At 34.5% G+C, this 20,220-nt stretch overlaps 1 long non-coding RNA gene across 3 annotated transcripts in view; it reads left to right on the top strand.

Annotated features, from left to right (window-relative positions):
- LOC149789907 (uncharacterized) overlaps window positions 1–20,220 on the top strand; it is a 2,017,354-nt gene that overhangs the window by 1,334,519 nt on the left and 662,615 nt on the right. For all 3 annotated transcript variants that reach the window (XR_016423761.1, XR_016423762.1, XR_016423760.1), the window contains exons 13-15: window positions 6,407–6,505; window positions 7,022–7,143; window positions 10,999–11,113. This is a non-coding gene — a long non-coding RNA (uncharacterized LOC149789907). The remainder of the gene's footprint in view (window positions 1–6,406; window positions 6,506–7,021; window positions 7,144–10,998; window positions 11,114–20,220) is intronic.

Raw genomic sequence — 20,220 nt, forward strand, 5'->3', positions numbered from 1 at the left:
ATGATGGTTGTTGTCCTGATTTCTGTATTACTCCTGCTCCATGGGTATATTATATATCGAACTTGAAAACAGAAGCACTACCAGCAATAAAGCAGCTTTGAAAACAAATCGTACTTAGTCCATATCAATATATATGGACATCAAAATGAACGTCAAATGCTCTGTGCAACTGTATCGAAATGAACTATTACATGCTATTTTTTGTGGGTTTTTTTGGACAGTTTTAAACCGAAATAAGTAGTACTTCAAGGCTCTGTCTATGGTATAAATATGTTCATGTACACTTTTCCATTGTAACTTTAAGTGTATAGACTGCAAATGCGATGAAGCACATATCGAGGACGTCGAGTGGTAACATTGGAACAATGTTACTACTTCGGTCGAGAAGGATAACGACCTATATATGTATTACTGCCCACTACCATGTAGGATGTATCAAACTGTATATTGCTCAAGCGCTCATTGTCGATCGTGCTGGTGTGTGTGTACAAAAAAAATGGAATATAATAACTTTAACTGAAATATATACAATTAAATTATATATAAAAGTGATGTGGCACCTGGGAGTAAAACAAAAATGGAAGATACAAATTTCCGGATCGCTGCTATCAGCAGCAATGGGATAGACAAAGCGAAAGCAGACAAAATAGCCAAAGAAACAAACTTTGATGTAATAATGATACAAGAAACACACTATGGAATTAAGCCAGAATTCAACATTTTAGTAGAAGACAAACTTAACGCAATAAAGATATGCAACAATTTTGCAAGTAATGATATTAGAGTTGGTTGCAACAATAATATTTTTAAAAAGCTGGGAAAGGTTTGAGGAGGGGGGGGATTTTTTAAGGGACGGTTGCTACATGTTAAAATGTTTAATTGGCATATTACAAATGTGTACATGCCAGCTAATAGAAATAAGAAACTAATGTTAAAGAAAACTTATATACCTATCTACAACAATATTCGATGGAAAATCTAATCATGGGGGAGATTTCAATTGGGTAACTATAAATTAAACCAGTCTAGTAGGATTGATAAATTTTACGGAAATTGTTATGATCCATTAATATATATTAATACTGCAATAACCAACCAAAAGCTATCAGACAATTTCATGCTCACTATTGACCTAAAAATGAAAAATATAGAAAAATGTGGGCCAGGACTATGGAAACTAAATAATAAGATTTTAAATGACAAAGAATATGTCGAAATAATAATTAAAAAAAGAAATTGAAACCTTCAAAAATGAAGAAATTATTAATATAATAATTGATTGGGATGTTTTAGAAAAACATAATAAAAGGAATAAATATTCAGTACTGAAATGGAGGGCGGAAAAACTCCAGAAAAAAAGACAAACACGAACTCAAATTAGAACTAAGCAAAACAACAAACGACGATGGAGAAAGAAAAAAGAAACGATTGACAGACAAAATTAAAATCCTTGGAGAAGACGAAAATCAGGGGAGAATAATAAGGGCGGGAAAATTTACAGAGATCTACAACAAGGCAAAAAACGTATATAAGCGACAAGAATTTAGAAAAGGGGGTGAAACAATTTTAAACAATATAAAAATAAACAATGTAACCCATACTGTAAAAGAAGATATCCTAAATAATATTTCCCAATATTATAAAGAACTCTACACCACACACCACACAGTACATATACTTCAGCACAATCGACAGCTACTTAAAAAATGTCGACTGTGAGATGACATCAGCAGTGCATAGAGACCAATGTGATGATGTCATCTCAGATGAAGAAATCACATAAAGTATATCAACACTCACAAAAGTCACCAGGGAAAGATGGACTCACCGTGGAATTCTACCAAAAGTTCCACGGTGAACTGACGTCGATCTTAAACGCTTTGTATAATAATATAGTTTTAATTAAAAATAAAATGACTAAATCTATGAGGGAGGGAGTTATCACAATTATATACAAAGGGAAAGGGAATAGAGACGAGATTAAAAACTGGAGGCCTATATCACTTTTAAACACGGACTATAGCATTTTAAGTAGGATTTTAACAAATACAGTAAAGGGTAGGATAAACAAGATAATTAATGTAAATCAAACTTGTGGGGGAGGGATATACAAAACAATATTTTAAACATTAAAACTATAATTAACTACATAAATGAAACTGGTATGATGAGTGCTATGGTACTCTTCGACCAGGAGAAAGCTTTCGACTGATTTGAACAAAACTATATAACGAATGTTTTTAAAAAATTTGGTTTCGGACCCAATTTTCAAAATGGACCAAAATCCTACACACTGGGATAATTAAAGGGGAAATGCACGAAAGAATTTGAAATACAACGATCAATGATACAAGGATGTCCACTATCAATGCTAGAATACGTAATGGCAATAGAAATCCTACGTCACACGATAAGAAACAACCCAGATATACAAGCAGGGGCGTATTAACCATTAAGCAGACTAAGCACGTGCTTAGGACACCAGGGACAAAGGGGGCACCACAAAGTTGAGAAAAGGGTGAAAAGAATGAAAAAAAAAAGAATGAAGATTTGTAAAAAAAATTGATAAAACTAGTGCAAATTAATCATAATGTTCTGTTTCTTGATCATGGTAAACCCTAGGGTTATCTTCCCAGGTGCACGTGGAAAAGAGGGGGACACCAAGATTTGTCAGTGCTTAGGGCACCAGTGAGCCTTAATCCGCCCCTGATTGTACAAGGCATACAAATACCAAACCTAAAAAGAATAAAAAAAAAATACTCTAACATGCATATGATTGCAACAACTTTATAAGAGAGGGGAAATGCTATAAGCGTCGGGTTCCAAAATAAACCACAACAAGCACGAAATCTTAAAAATAGTTAACTGGAGGGGCAACCACCCTGAATTATCGCCCCCCCCCACACACACTTACTTACTTTGGTAATAAAAAAAGAAGCTGTAGAAAATTATGAACATATTATCAATAAAATAAGAGAAAAAGTGAAAATCTAGCCATGGCGCCATTGCGTATCATGGAGCGGGTCCAAGTGGCCAAGACTTATTTATACTCAAATATTAACTACATAATTAAATCCATAGATATGGATAATACAATTTTAAACAAAACAGACAACGAAATAATAGATTATATATGGAATCATAAAACGCATTATGTAAAAAAAGAGACATTATATAGGGCCAAAAGTAGAGGGCGCTTGGGGTTTCCGAGCCCCCTACTACTATAATTAACTAACATAATCAATAGATTAAAAAAATGCAATCAGACCCGGCTACAGCGTGAGAAGTACTGTACATCTACTGGTTCGGCTTCACCTTGAGAAACCGACCAGAGATATACAAAAATAACAAATTAATATTAAAACAATCGAAGTGCCACGCAAACATATGAGAACTAATTTTAAAATAAAGAGACAAAACAGATTTATGCAAACTTTAATAAGTAAAAGTCACGCTTGGATTAGGGAGGAGGTAACCAAAAATATAAAATGTAGAGTAGAGCAGGACAACTGAGGGGGTAAATTGGACAAAAAATTGGAAAAATTGGGGAAAATAAGATCTGTCAAAACACAAAGTATAATTTTTAAATACCTGCACAACACCTGCCTAACAGGCGAAGAAACAATTAAACATCGTATGCTGAGGATAATGCCGAAATGCCGTTTATGTAAAACAGCGAACTTCACCAAACTACATACGATTGCCCAATGTGATAAAACTAAACATAATAGGATAAAGTTAAAAATGAAAATTTGCAAAAAATATAAGTATAACAAAAATAACATTTTATTCATAGATTTAGACTACGAAAACAAAATCGTTCTAAAATGTATAGAGCATATAGCAACTACGATGATATCCTGTGGACATGTGATAAAGATTTTTAAATAAGATACGTGGTAAAAATAAGAATATTAACCACAACAAGAACTCAATACGTCTTACGACGAATAGATACTTACCGTTAGGTTGATATAACGCAATTGATGTTGGAATTGGGGGAGGGAGGAATAGGTATTACAGACCGAAGAGTCGCGTAGCGCAATTGCGAGCTGATGCCATACACATACCCCCTCCTCGCACCCCACAACAGCCATATTTCAAAGAAAATTTCAAATTATATTTCAAATATTTCAAAGAAACTCATGTAACATTGTTTAAAGAGAAAAGGGAAGAAAGGAAGAAAGAAAAAAATAAAAGAATTTTGTAATTTTTTTTCTTCTTTCTCTGAAAGAAAATTCTAAAGACATATATAGGAAGGAATACAGGGAAAATATAAAGGGGAAGTAAATGGCGATGACATCATGGGGCTAAGTCACAGGGCTCAGTGAAGTGGACAGGCCCATCAAGAGTCTTTGAAAACACCCAATGTAGAACATAAACAGACAAAATAGAGACACAAATACATACTGTATAACACTTAGTTTAAAACCCTACTAACTTCTGCCGCACTGTATGGTTGACCACTATACAATAATGTGGTCTCATAAATAAGTTTGGATCTTTCAATAAAGCATAATCAGATAAACTAAACAAAGGAGGACTAACGCGACCCAGAAAAAACACATAGAGAATAAAAAAGCGTGAACCTTGGATCGAGCGTAACCTACCTATCAACATCTTTAAAAACTATTATGAGGAACGACACATATTATCACTCGAATAATAAAATAGGAAATTATTTTTTTTAAACAAAATCTAAATAGTACACCATTCCATCGTCAAAATTAGAAAACCATAAAACAAATTAAAAGATACAATATAACATCATAAAGGAAGAAATACAACTGGGAAAGGTATTTGATCTATACTTGCTATCTCAAACATAAAGAAAATATAGCATACACACAATCTAGCACCATTACATATAGCAAACACTGAGACCTAGGCGACATATAGCAAAGGTTACAAAATATTTCAAGGGAAGGAACTTCGAGCAAGGTGAGGGAAACCAGACTCGGTCGAACAACCCTTTAGAAAAAACTATGGAAACATAAATACCCCATCCAAAATTCTAAAAACTAAATATTTTATATAAAATTTTGTTTTAATAAAACGTAGAACACATCTGAGGGGGAAACACACAAACATAAAATACTTTCTATTTTTTTTGGAAATGGGGGCATCTGTCCGGTGCCCCCCCAACAACAAAAAGAAGTGTGTGTGTTTGTGTGTATTATTATACCCATTACATTATTTGCAAAATATATATGGTGCTGACATTTTCGGCAAGAGGGAGACCTACCGATATTCTGCATATAATTATTTTAATGTTTTTCAGAGCGAGAGTATTGGGGCCTGATCAGTTCGATATATTTCTCAACTGATACAGCGGGTATAATAGAGCCCCCCCCCCCCGAGTATGCCACAGACAGAGAACTCGTGTAATATACGGTTTAATACAAAATACATGATCCTGGGCAGGAATATACAAATTTTGGTCGATATACATGATCGTTGGTATCTATTCAAACGAGGGCCATGAAATACATTAGCAAATTCCTACAGTATTTAAGGCAGGCGATTACGAATTATTTAAACCACGTGTTTCATCTGTCACAGATTTTATCATCATTTTGAAGTGGCTGCTTTATCTCGAGGAAAACGAGCGGTAAGTGTTATACAAAACAAAATCTTAATAGCAATTTCATCACTTTTGCGTCATTTGACTGTAAGAATAGTAATAAATAGAGGATAATTTCTTTTCCTACGTTAGGCCTAATACCTGGTATGTTTCTTAGTGTGGTACACAAAAAAAAAAAAAAAAAAAAAAAAAAAAAAACAACTCCAAAACAACACTAACAACATTTTAACAAAACCCACAAAACGAGTGCCGTGCCCAAGCCACGGGCTAAAATGCTTTTTTAATATTTGTTTTATTTATAGTATCAATCACAAATTGAAATATATACAGTATTAGCGTTGGAAAAGAAAGTTTTCTTTTTGTTATTTTTTTTTTCTCACCCTAGCGAAACACTTTCTGCAAATGACCTTAATAAAGGAAAATAATAAATTAACCTAAACCACTTTGAATGTCGACCGTATCTTTTATTTCCACGGCATCATGCGCGGAAGAATATACCAACTGAACCGGGATTTCAGACAGCAGATGAATTGAACTTGATTCATAGAACATCAATAGCAATTGTACAATCAAACAAATGCAACAATGAAAAGTGGAACTATGAAAAATCGAGAATGTTAGATTTGCGAAGGATTTATTCCGAATCATTGTCTGCTAATAGAGAATTCATGTCAGTTGCTGTGTCGGCGATGCCCACACAGCGCGCCGTCCAAATGTGAAGTTGCGTTGTGCTGAAAGACTAACACTGTGCCATAATTTATCTGATGGCATGTAAAGAAGCTGCCTAAATTATAGTATTTGAAAGTTTCTTCATTTTGTAAGAACTCAAGAAATTAATTCTGGTTTGAAAGACAAGATGACGGTAAAACTCAGAAGACGTAGCTGTACAGTACCGTTGGTGTTGGAGACATCATAATAAAGGTAACTGCATTAACTTCGCTTTTTGTTTGGTAATTTGTTGGAGATTATCTTTTGCTGATCTTCTTTGAGCTTGGAGTAACTTTTACATTCTGAACATTTTTATTTGCACTTGTCTGCTTAATATGTATTGCTGGGATATCATATAGAATATGAAGTCTGTATAATGGTACTATATTTTACATATTTGAATGATGAAAGACTGGTAAATGATATAATGATAAACTACAAAATGAATAATTTGCCCATTATCCCAAATATGTTAATTAAAACAAACACTGAATGTAAATTCAGATATAATGAGCAGTTGTAAGAAGTAAGAAATAACATTTTATCCATTGAACCTGTTATGTGTTATCATCATCAGTTTTAAAATAAACACATGGAGACAAGTTTGCTTAAATTCTAAAATTAACACACACACACACACACACACACACACACACATATGGTATTTTAATCTATTACAGAAATGGTGACATTGATATATGCAGACCAATAGTTTTTCTTCTTCTACAGATATACATTAAAAAGCCTAATTCTGAGAGTTTCACCTACAGCATTCATGATGGGAAAGGGCCACTAATTAAGAGCTGACATATGTGGAAGAAACATACCATCCATGTTGAAAAGGGCTAGAGGTAATGTGAGAAAACATAATTTTTCAATCTGATTTAACATTATTGTTGCTATTTTATCTCAACTGGTCAAAAGGCTAAGTGGGTTTATGTAATGGTCCAGAGTGTGTTATTTATTTCACATCCCCTTCTGTCTTTCAACAGTAAGAAATTAGCTACTTTGGAGTCCATAGTTCTGATCAATTTGTTTATATAAAACTTGGTTTTGGGCTTAAATCAACATCTTGGATAAATCTAATAATGAGCAAAATCCAAGTATATACATGTGATCATGTATAAAATTAGTTGGGTTTTTTAACCAGCCTAAAAGCAATACTTCCACAATATAGACTAAAATCATTAAGTTGTCCTAGAAGTTTGATGAGTGTTAACCATTAATAATAATAAGGTGATCTTTCATCTGAGTATGTTACCACCGCATGCAATATTTATACATATAGTGCAGTTTTTACTAAACTTAGAATACATGCTTATATAAATGAGATCTAGATTGAAGAAGTGAACATGCATACAAATACATGAGGTTATAACCACTGCTGCTGATTCTAGTTTGATCATACTTGGCCACTGGGCTTATGTAGTCAAGTTTCACAATGATGCTTATTATGAGTGTGATAAAGGTATGGTAGTGAAGTGACCTTGCATCTGATTGGCTGAGTTCCTTATGACTTGCACAACAGTGTTTATGATCCAATTTAGATCTGACTTGTTTAATTATTTGATTGTATGTCTGAGGCTGTAAGCAAAATCTATGCATATAATGTGGTGGTTCTAGATCTCACTAGCCATTCTTGCTACTGCTCTTAAAACTATTTCTCATTAATTTTATCAGACTTGGTAAATAGATTTATCTCATCAAGATATAGCAAAAGAGCAATTTTGTAAAAAAAAAATATTCATTCAAATTAAACTCAAATTCTGCATCTGATTGGTTGACCTTGCAAATACTATAAGGGCTCTATTTCTGACAAAAAGATTATTTTGATCTATTGTAGCAGAAATGCTTATATGATCAAAACATTGAACACATTTGATGACAAATAAGAAGTAGTTTTTCATGTAAAGTTGATAAACATTGATAAATCAGTTCATATCACTAAAAGCTTGGAAGAGTTTGATTACATGCGAGACCATCACATATTAATCATTCTTTATTTAGAGAATTATTTTTGTCAGGATTTAGTAAAATATGTAAAATCAATATGGACTGGTTTTGTTATGTACAGCAACACTAGTTGTTTACTGAGTACTGAGGGAATTGGAGTAAGGCAAGGGTACATTGCAGTAGGTAACCTGGTTGACTTGATAACAGGATTTTAACACAAACATTTTTATCAGGAGTCTAGCATACTAACCATTGATTCACTGCAGATCCTGCCCCCATTAGTTACCTTTTAATACATAAAGCATTTGGGTTTTTTATGTCACAAATCCCATAGGGATTAAAATTAACATCATAGGTCTCACTGGATAGTTTCGTATTTTGACATCCCTCTAATTTTTAAGGTAGAAGGCATGAACCTAATTATCACAAGCCTAGCATTTATAAATTCACACGTAAGCTAAATCTATAATGTGGTTCAGATTTACTTTGAGTTAGGCATGGAAATAGGTTGGCTTGTTGGTGACTGCCTGTCACAGTTAGATGAGCATTGGAGATCATATGCATAACTTAGTCTGCAAATGAGCTGCTGACTTTTATTTGTGTCTGCTACAGAGGTAAATATAAAAAAAATCTAGATGGTAGAGGGGTGATGAAAAGTATGCTAATTTGTTATAGTACTACTGAACTTTATTCATGCATAAGGCATATACAGATTCTTTTAGTTGCCTTGTCACAGAAAAATATTGAAAATAGCTATTTCTAGTACAAAATGAATGTAAAATTTAGGAGATGGTGGCAGTGATGGTTCAGTATAGAAATCAATAGATGCATCAGGAATTAACCTGATTACTGCAGTCAAAATCTCACATGTATGCTTTCTACAAATATCATTAGTTTGTTTTTATTAGTATCTTCATTGTTGGATGAAAATTCACCAGATAAACTGTCCAGTGAGACCATAAAATACACAATTAGAAAATAAAATAAATTTATTCTAGAAAGAAATATTACATGCAACTCTGTGACACAAATGAAAGTAATGAGAAAACACTTAAACAAATGGCTAACATTATTCATCTGGCTTATATAACAAACAGTTAGCCATTTCACTATGGAGTAGTCAGGTATATCTAGTATTGTAAGAACAGAACCTAAACAATAATCTCCAAACTTTTATCAAATCAATTGCATACTTAGGTTTGGAATGTATTACATGGGAATTATGTTCATTTTTAAAAATCAAAATGTACCTCCATCCTTTGACCCTACCAGAACCAAACTAAAAGCTCAAATTTGTGCAGCTGCTTTTGCTCATCACAAACATAATTGGGAGTATAACTGCTAACCTTACCCTCTAACACACATTTAAGATCTTTAGAGTTTTTAAATACAGCCTTCTAATTATACAAGTTTCATTACATTGGTCAATAATTAGTCATATGTGATGACACTTGTAACTAATCAAACCACAGCAACTGAGAGCAGACTAAGCACTGATATTTATATGGTACAGTGGCAATATACAGTCTGTCTGCTGCAACACATGAAACAAACTGAACAAATATGAAAGCCATGAATTTGACTTTATTTATCTGTATGGTAGAACAGAACCTGAGTTGAAAAGCATTTAAAGAAAGACCTTGATATCAAACCTAATAATAACGGCAGGAGTTATATTATGGATAATTAACCATTCTCTCAGTTTCAAACTGGGCATTCCATCCCATGGGGTTCTAAATGTAAACCAAGTGTAACTGATATCCTAATGAACTGCAAAGACCATAGCAGCACAACAGCAGGGGACCAGATATGTCCAGATCCAGAAATCATAGACCAGTTTCAAACTGATAATGAGCCACATAAAAATTACACATCTGCTAGAACTTCTGTGATGAAGATAACTTAAATTGCATTATTATTAATCCTCCTCCTCACATTCATCATAACTGAGATGCATCATATATGTTTTATTGTAAAATAGTTTATGCAACATAATTCAGTGAAGACCTTTACTGCCAATTTACCAGTGAACCATTTGTTTCAATGAACATATTTTATGTTGTAACAAGGAGCATCATTTAAACATCATGATACACTTATCATACCTGTATATGAAATCTTAATATTAACACTTATACTTGCAATACTACTACTAATAAAAACGCCTGCATTGATAATGTGGTTATGTTCAATTGGACTTGTATCTAAATGATCACCAGCTGTATGAAAAGACTTATTTCAGTGTATAGATATTGGATGGAATACTAGTTACCACAATTGAATAGTCATGTGATAAATGATATATTATTTTAAACAATTTATATTTGCAGTGAAACATACTTTTACATTATCTTCCCTTAAATTTCATTTATAGAGCAGTATACTCTGCATTCATTAAATTACTGAAATGGTTAATAATACAACAACAAATACTGCAACTTCCAGAACCACAAAAATCAAAAGATATAAACAAAAACTTCCCTACATGTATCAACAGTTGTCACTTAATAGACAGAACTATGAAGATTTAGGACAGGATGTTAACAAATTAGGTATTCAAGTTAAAAAGAAAAAAATACCAAGTAAGCTTACTACCAAAAAATCAAACAATAACAGTGAATTTTAGTACATTCCCAGGGAACAGAATATATGATTTTTCTTAACTTGATCTGATGCATCTTAAATCTATAGAAAATGATTCATATTGTATGACTAAAATATTATGTAAACAAAAATTCCATCACTTTTTTCAGATGGAACATGCATACCCCAACCCATCCTTCTTGATCATAAAGTATACCAGCATTCCACTATAAGATGGGGAGCTGTAGTGGCTCAGTGGTTAGCTTTCTGGACCTGTGAAATAATGTAGGTTCAAATTCTACCATCGGACCAGCCTGGGTTAGCTACCATGGTGTGTCCTTGGGCAAGGCACTATACTTAAAGTGCCTTGGCACTAATAACTTACTTGTGTTGGTTTACCATAAAAGGCCAAACCAAACACAAAAAGCAACAACTTTAAAATATGAGTTTTGTCACTACTAAGTAAAGGAAAATCATACTGAAGAAATGTTTTTGTTAATACAGTTTAACGGATCTAAAAAATCTCTTTCCTCTGCAGGAGTTTAAAATGTTAAATTAAAAAGGTCATGGTACACATTGCTTTGTTCGTACACATCAGGCTCCGTAACCCATATCCAGCTAAAAATTTTAGTAGAGTCTGAATAAAAAATATTTTAATCTGGATGATAATATTCTTTCTCCATTCATATATTACACCACCAGGATTGATCCAAATAAGATTACATTTTACTATAACACTGAGGATGAGTATGCCTCTTAACAACTGACAAATGTGGAGAGAATGGAGTTAAACTGAACTTTGATTTCTTTTCAACCATAGCACTAGATGATCATTTATTATGAAAAAACCTGAATAAAGTTGGAGTTCATAACCATGACAGTCTTGATATAATATAAAGTCAATATGTTATTGTTGTCTTGAGGTATAGTTCTGTATATTACAATCTCACACAAGATCAGGGTATATTTTAGTACCATACAGTTAATTCAGGATCGTATTAATACCTATTCTGGTGAATGAAAATTAAATAAGATTTACTATTTTGGAACCAGTTGCAATAAAGTTTACTACACAAGAGAAAATATGACTTTACTGTAATATCTAAAATGTAAAATCTGCAAACAGAATACTTGCTTGACTTTACACTTCAACTATATCATAATATTTATTTGAAATGAATTTATACAAATGGCATTAAATTGGGTTTCAGGATGGTAATGACAACGGTAGTAGTGAATGGGGACGGTCTAGGGACTAGGGGACTTCCATGTTAAAAAGGGTATATCCTCTCTGGGGACTATGTACTTTAACATGAGAGAAAAAAAATATCCATTCTAGGGACAAGGGGAATTTAACATGGGAGAAAAAAAAAAACTATCCACTCTAGGGACAAGGGAAAATGAACATGGGGAATAAATCGTGGGACTGTCTAGGGACTAGGAGAAATGGAACAGGGTCGGGACCCTTTTTTAATAATGTCCCGACCTGATGGGTCTATGAAAATGGAACAGGCGAAAATTGAAACAGGGAGGGGTCTCTATATTTTTATTACTTTTTTAAACAAAAAAATAAAAAAGGGGGTAGGCAATTGAAAGTCAAGATCTTTTCGAGAGATAGGAGTGGCCCTGAAAAGGGCCTTTGGTTTTCTTCTTCTTCTAATTTCTTCTATTTCTCCACCAGCTTCTTATTTTCTGTCCTACACTTTTTCTATTCTTTTCTTTCTTTTTTTCCTCCTTTTTCTTCTTTTTCTCTTCTTTCTGCTTCTCCTCCTCTTCTTTCTTCCTCTTCACATTTTCTTCTTCCTTTTCAATTTTTTCGTTCCATGCTCTCATCCTTATCCTTTCCTCTTCATCCTCCTTCTCCTCCTTTATTTCTTTCAACAGATCACTTATGATTTCCTTTAGTTTTCTTAAATTGTTGATCTCCATCTTCACTCGATGGGGACTATAAGAATAGTGATCCTCGTTTAGGTTAACTAACATTTGCTCCATCATGCCCAAATTGTCCAGGACATCTTGCAATCTTTTTTTCATTTTATCAAGGTGGTTCGAAGCCATCTTCTTTTTTATTCTTTGTAGAATGGTGCGAATGACGAACGTTGTGGGTTCTTATACGGAAAGCGCGGACATGAAGGAAAACATCCCCCTAAGACCCAAAACTTATATTACATAGATCACTTAAAACATGCGGATGTGAAGGAAAACATCCCCTACTTTTCTCATTTCATATTATCTACTATTCACATACGTGAAGCAGCAATAAACAAAGCCCAATAATCTACTATCCACACAAACTTGCTTGATCACTTACAAACACAAACACATACGCTCAGACTAGGAAAAAAGAGTCAGTGTTTATATTCACACTACTCTACATACACACATTGGCAAATGGATTACTATATCTTTTCTAGAGTATTGGGTAGCCCTGAAAAGGGCTGTTTGTTTTGAACTCCAGGGCACCTGGTTAATGGTTGCACCTCCCCGGCCTGGCACCGCAGACACATCTCCTACTCCAATCACCTTTCACTCTTTTTGCTGGGAGTGCAGAGGCGGAATGAGTGGCTTCAGAATCCCAATCTTCTGTCTCTGGGATTCTGAAATTTCCTTGTTGTGTCTGTGGTACAGCTATTCCTCACTCTTTTTCCTCCTCTTCTTTTTTTCTTCTCTCCTCCTCTTTCATCCTTCCTTCTTCCACTATAGCCTCTGCGGCCAGCTCATTCAGTATGAGCCTGGCATATCTCAGGTGCACATGAAGTTGAAGCAATTTCGCTAGCCTTCTGCTCATTTTGTAGTGTTGATCAATCAACAAGGGTAGCTAGACTGCCTAGCGCTTTTCAATTTATACTAAAAGCGCGGACGTGAAGGAAAACATCCCCCTAAGACCCAAAACTGTATTACCTAGATCACTTAAAACGCGCGGACCTAAAAGAAACACTCACTCACTTTTTATACTACCCATCACTGTTCTAAAAAATTTTCATTAAACAAATAATATACTTTCCACATACCTAATGCAGTCAAATAAAACCCCAAATCTACTATTCCCACACTTCAAACAACAAAAAAACATTATCATAATCTACTATCCACACAAACTTACGTGAGCGCTTACAATCACACACACACACACACACACATAAACATATACAATCACACCATAAATGAGTGAGTGTTTATATTCACACTACTCTACATACACACATTGGCAAATCGATTCTTATTTCTTTTCTAGAGATTGGGGTAGCCCTGAAAAGGGCTGTTTTTTTGCTTGCGTGAAGTTGAAGCTAGGGCGATCTTTTATATTCTAAGAATGCGACGTCCTCTGACGATAGGCTTTCTGACAATAGGTCTGCTTCTTCGGAAAGAGAAGAAGAACTATTTGGTGTCAATACGACAATCGACAAAGCCTCTGTCAGGTTCAGGTTGCTGCTGCTGCTGTTGTTGCTGCTCTCTCTGCTGTTTCTGAAGTCTGTACTTCTCTGTCTATTCTTCTTTCTCCCTGTTCATTTCTTCTCTGAAGAGCTCTTCTATCAGGTCTTCAGTGACTTTTAACATTCTCACATTCTCTATCTCTTCCGGCTTCGGTATCAGACTGTGTCTGACCCTATGCAAATTCACATAGGCTTTGTTTAGCTTAGCTAGTCTGGAGCACATCTTCGTAGGAGGATGAGTTGACAGTGGATGGTTAGACTGGAAACTACCCCGGTTTTAATAGTCAAAGCGCGGACGTGAAGGAACACATCCCTGCACAGTTTTCTAATCAGACCGTTCAATGAGTGTCATGGGAGGGATAGTAAGAAGACAAAGAGCATGAATCAAAATTCTTATAGCCAAACAAAAGACAAAGGCATTTTTTCTTTTAAACAACATTTTTTAAGATACCTGTTATTATTGTCAAGAAAAAGGACATTGGTCTCCAGATTGCCCAAAAAAGAAACAAGAGGAGTCAGAAGAAGAGAGGGATACTTCAGAGGAAGAAGAAGAAGAAGAGGAAGAAAACAGACAGGTGAAGAAAAAGAAACAGGAGAAGAAAAGAAGGGAAGAAAGTGAGGAGGAAGAGGAGGAAAAGACTGTGATGGTGAAGAAATTAAAAAAACAGAGAGAGTGAACAATGAGACAGAATAAGTCTATGAACTTTTTAAAGTGCTCTGTTGTGAATTGTGAATTGTAAATATTTATAAAAGAATAAATTAATTATAAAAGGTAAGTGTCTTTGGGTTTTGATTTTAAAATAAGAATCTACACTCACGCACACTCATACACAGACACGTACTATTGGGTAAAATGTTTTTTTTTTAGTTATTGGCAATTAAAAGTCTATCTCTTTTCGAGAGACGTGGGTGGCCCTGAAAAGGGTCTTTTTTGGTGTAAGGGGTGAGTTTAAACAATCAACATTAACTGTCTTAAGCCTTTGCCACGGCCAAGGCCTACTTCTGGACTGCGTACTGTTGATGATGATTTGTTTGAAATCACTAAGGGTGGTACGGTAGGCTTAGTCACAGGGTTGAAGTGTTTAGCGCGGGAAGGTCGTATTCTCCTCGGCCGTAATAAAGAAGTCTGATACATTTGTTTCAGACTTCTTAACTCCGCTAAAATGTCTAACAGTACTGTGACCGTTTGATTTTGACACCCTTGTTTCTTTGCTGCTGCTTCTTCTTCTTCTCGTTTTTTTCTTACCTCTTCTTCTTGCTGCTGTTGCTGTAGGAGAAAAGCTTGTTCCGCTTCCTTTTGCTGTTGTATAAATTTCTCCAATTCTTCTTTCTGTCTCTGTCTAAAATTTTCCATGTGCGGTAATGAAGGAGAAGGTGACGAAAGTTCAGGAACAAATTCTTGCGAGGTAAAAAAATCCACAAAATCCCAATTCACCTCTTCTGAAAGTAAGTCCAGGTTCCCTTGGGTAGTCTCCACCGTCGGTGCACCCCAATTGATCGTTTTCTGAGTTTCTGTCTTGTTGAAAAACTGTCGCATAGATTGACTGCGCACAGGAGCTAGCGAATCTATATAGACTACGTGACGTCACAGACTGCTCTCTTCGGATTGGATGTGGGCTGACTGAATTTTGTAACACGTGTTTGGATTGGTCAACAAACTGAATCCGTTTCAATCCTTCCTCTCCCTATAAATATGTACAGTTCACTGCATTCCTTCATCTGTTACTGTGGACCGACGTACAATCTTCAACGCTTGTGTCTTCGATGATGTTCCGGATGGACATACCAATGTATGTCCGATCCAACTGGACAGTTATCCACAGGACAGACACCAGCCTGTGGATGCGAAGAATCTATGTGCAGCATCAAGGATGCCTCAAAAGAGTCTTAATCTATGGTCCTACAGTCAGGAGCAGCCTAAGGTCAAGAAGAAGATGTCACAGATGCCCTTTATGTTAACGGTATATTAACATAAAAACAAAGGCCCTTTTCAGGGCCATTCCTATCTCTAGAAAAGATCTTGACTTTCAATTGCCTACCCCTTTTTTATTTTTTTGTTTAAAAAAATGATAAAAAAATAGAGACCCCTCCTTGTTTCAATTTTCGCCTGTTCCATTTTCATAGACCCATCAGGTCGGGACCTTATTAAAATAGGGTCCCGACCCTGTTCCATTTCCCCATGTCCCTAGACAGTCCCATGATTTATTCCCCATGTTCAATTTCCCTTGTTCCTAGAGTGGATATTTTTTTTCTTCTCCCATGTTAAATTCCCTTTGTCCCTAGAATGGATATTTTTTTTTTCCATGTTAAATTACATAGTCCCCAGAGTGGATATTTTTTTCTCCGATGTTAAATTTACATAGTCCCCAGAGTGGATATACCCTTTTTAACATGGAAGACCCCCAGTCCCTAGACCATCCCTATTCACTACTAACGGTCACACTGACTTAGACCCAGGGTGGGCAACCATGTCACCAATTACCACAAGTGGCAAATTGGCCATGTAAGTTTGGTTCAGTTGTGGCATGGTATGATGTTTTTCACTTCTCATTCACCACACATGTGGCTACATTGAAAAATAGTTTGCCCACCTCAGACTTAGACAACTAGTAAATTATGAAAGAAAAATGTCATTAAATTATGCTTTTCTGGATTGCTATATTAATAAATTATTGTTGAGATGAAGTTAGAATATTATGTCAGTGAAGATATCACTCACAGTGACTTTGACATTTTGAGCTTTTTATGAAGACATTGGAATTATGTGTATGAAGTGCTAGATTAAGTGTGTGTGTAATTTGGGTTTGTTACATTACAAAAAAATGTGATGTAATTTTAAAAAGTTACTAGTTTAAAAAAAAACTCAATCATATCATGGATTAAGTAATGATTAAATTGTATTGCAAAGATCAAATCAGCAAGGATAATACCCACAATGACTTGGGTATTCTATATCCCTAACAACATTTTTGGATCTATACTGTATAAGAAATTGAATCATGTATTGCAGCATAAGACAAATTTCTCAGGCATGGAATTAGAGTCTTAAATACAGAAAATCAGTACATACAAAATAAACGTGTTGGTATGTGAAGACAACACTACTTGACAATATAGCCAAGTTCTTATAACAAATGATATAACTATATGTAGTTCGCTTGTAAAATAAGTTAGGAATGAATATTAATTATATAATGTAGAATAGAGAAAAGCACATTAAATTCCACCAATAAATATTTTGTGCTTAAATAAAATCTTAAACAAAAATGTACAAGTCCAAAATATAGTTCTACAATATAAGACATAGCACATGCTGTTTTTGTTTTAGTGCTATGTCTTACTACCCAAATAACGGCCATGTATATGAGTTCCAATGTCAATTGACATCGGAATGAGTAGTCCAAGTTTCAGGAATATCTCACACACTTTATCAGCCTATATCGACACTCTTCCACTAATTTATGTGTAATTAATATACTTACAGTACTGTCTTTATCCTGGTGGAGTGAAAATATGACACTAGCAAATGGACACATTTTCATGTTCCATTGACATACATTTGAATTTGTTGCAGTGCAACGGTAGTCGAGGTACACCAGAGCATGTTTAAGTAGGTTCATGTGGGGGATATGTTTCTTGAATGAAATGAAACCTTGCTTACAGTTCCAATAGGCAAAACATATTTTTATTTGTTTCATTAAAGAATAATGTTTCAGCTAAATCCGATTTTGGCATTCCTGACTTTCATCGCTTTCCAGCCAACTGAAATGTAGGCCAACAAAAGTTGAAAACAGGTCCGGTTCTTTTGTGAGAATTTGAATTTGTTAGAGAAAAGACATCAGGGTAAGTAAAGTCTGACAAAAACATTATAACTTTACTTTGTAGAAATGCATTGTTATTGGTTACCAGTTGTTTGTGATATTTCTGAAAATTTGACTTTCATTACACTGTTAGTCGACATCAAAACGCTCCACACAGCACCCTTCATTAGGCAGTAATACCCATCAGCCCCCCAACAAAAATATTGGGTGATGTGTCTTATGTTATCGGACTAGTCCAAAATATTGCTTAAGTTCCTAAACTATATACAGAACAGTAAAAAGCAACTTAAAGAAAATATATAACTTTTAAAAAACTCATAGTAATTGCAGTATTAGTTAGAAAGCTGCTGAGCTCTCTTCATGCATGCAGCCCACAACACCTTATATACTTATGACATATTGCATAAAAACCCCAGCTTGTTAGAACCTTTAAACAAACATGGGACTTAGTATCGCAAAAGTACATTTAGTAAATCTGCACAATAATTATATTTAAAAAAATATCAACTTAATAGTTTACACATTAGTACCTAATGATTATATAGCCAAGAAGTAAAAAAGTTGATTTCTCGTTGTACATGCCATGTTTACTGCTGCTGCTCATAGCAAGGGTTTGAAACCTGTGTTAAGCTATGCACTTTTACAGTATCATCGAGATACACCACATGACAAGATTAGTCAGCATGTGTTTGTATCAAGTGAAATAAAACAGAGAAAATCAAAACTTAAACACAGTGACATACAGAAACTTAATATTGGTATAAACACATTGAGTATATATTTATAAGTCTGAAATGGTTAATTAAAAATAGTTATTAGTCAAATTATCAAGGATGCCAGTTACTAGCTTTGACACTCCAGTTTTGTTAACTGAAAACATGTAGACTCAAGCCACATCTACACTGATAATTTCTGGCACTTTCAAGGCTGATATTGCCCTTTAATTAAAATCTGCAAACATTTTTGACAATTTTATCTGCACACATTGCTTTACATTTTATACACATCTGACTTGCCAGTATTTCTCCCAGCCATTGAGCTATCATTGGCAGAGGAGATCTTTTTGCAAAAAATATTTCCAGATCAAATCCTGTTTGGTGACTTGTAAATCGACATGGAATAGCACAACCCTAGCACAAATATTACTACACTACTTTGTGGAGACATTGAGGCTATGACATTGTAGCTACTCAACCTTCTGTCCTATGACCATTTTGAATTTTGCGCTAGATATGGCTATTACCAGATACCGGTGTCTAAAAAGTACATAGGTGCTTTCTGGAAAGATTTGCATGCAGTAAGATTGCAAATCAGATCCACAATATTTCCATCAATATGAACACAGATTGGGGTGGGGGTGCCATTGAAATATTTTCTAAATATTTAAACAGGTTTTCAATGAATTGTTGCTTTTTGTTTTTATTAGCAGGTATTTATACATTTATAAAATGAGTGTCCTCTATCACAATATGTATCAATCTCCCTGCAAAAAAGTTTCCCTTGTTCTTTTGCTCCCAAGTTACTCCCATTTTATTCTTGATAAAAGTAGCTACCCCTCCCCTTACATCTCCTTATAATCATTCACAATTATAACCCCATTTAATTTTTCCTCACATAAAGTTATTAGTTCTTTAGTCAACTTATTATGTGTTTCTTGTATGAAAATCATATCATAATTTGTCTTGTTGTTTAGTTTAATTATGTTTTCCCTATTTATTCAGTTTAAATTTGCTGAGGCTATATGGAAGTTTTTTATATCCATTTTCGCCTCTCCACCAGGTTGTCGCATTTTTGGTTATACATTAAGTATTATTGGTTTTAATTTAGAATTGAAATATCACCTAGGGATCAAATAGTAATTTATTAGTCAACATGTAGACCCACTCCATGACCTTCTTGAATCTGTAACCCAGAAATTCCGATTAACTATGCATCTTTTAAAATCATACAATACATTATATCGAATATGGTAATGTATACCTTAAAACAATACTGTATTTTAATCAAAGTTTCCAATTTTGCAAGAAGTTGTCCCGCACATACAAAATCATCTGCTACTCAATATGTAAACTTGTCGCTAGAACATAAATTCTCCAAAAAATTCCCCAGCATATAGTCTGTTTCAAAATTCTTTAGT

Source organism: Sinohyriopsis cumingii, chromosome 10 (genome assembly GCF_028554795.1).
Source record: "Sinohyriopsis cumingii isolate HCF-2022 chromosome 10, ASM2855479v2, whole genome shotgun sequence".
NCBI lineage: Eukaryota > Metazoa > Mollusca > Bivalvia > Unionida > Unionidae > Sinohyriopsis > Sinohyriopsis cumingii.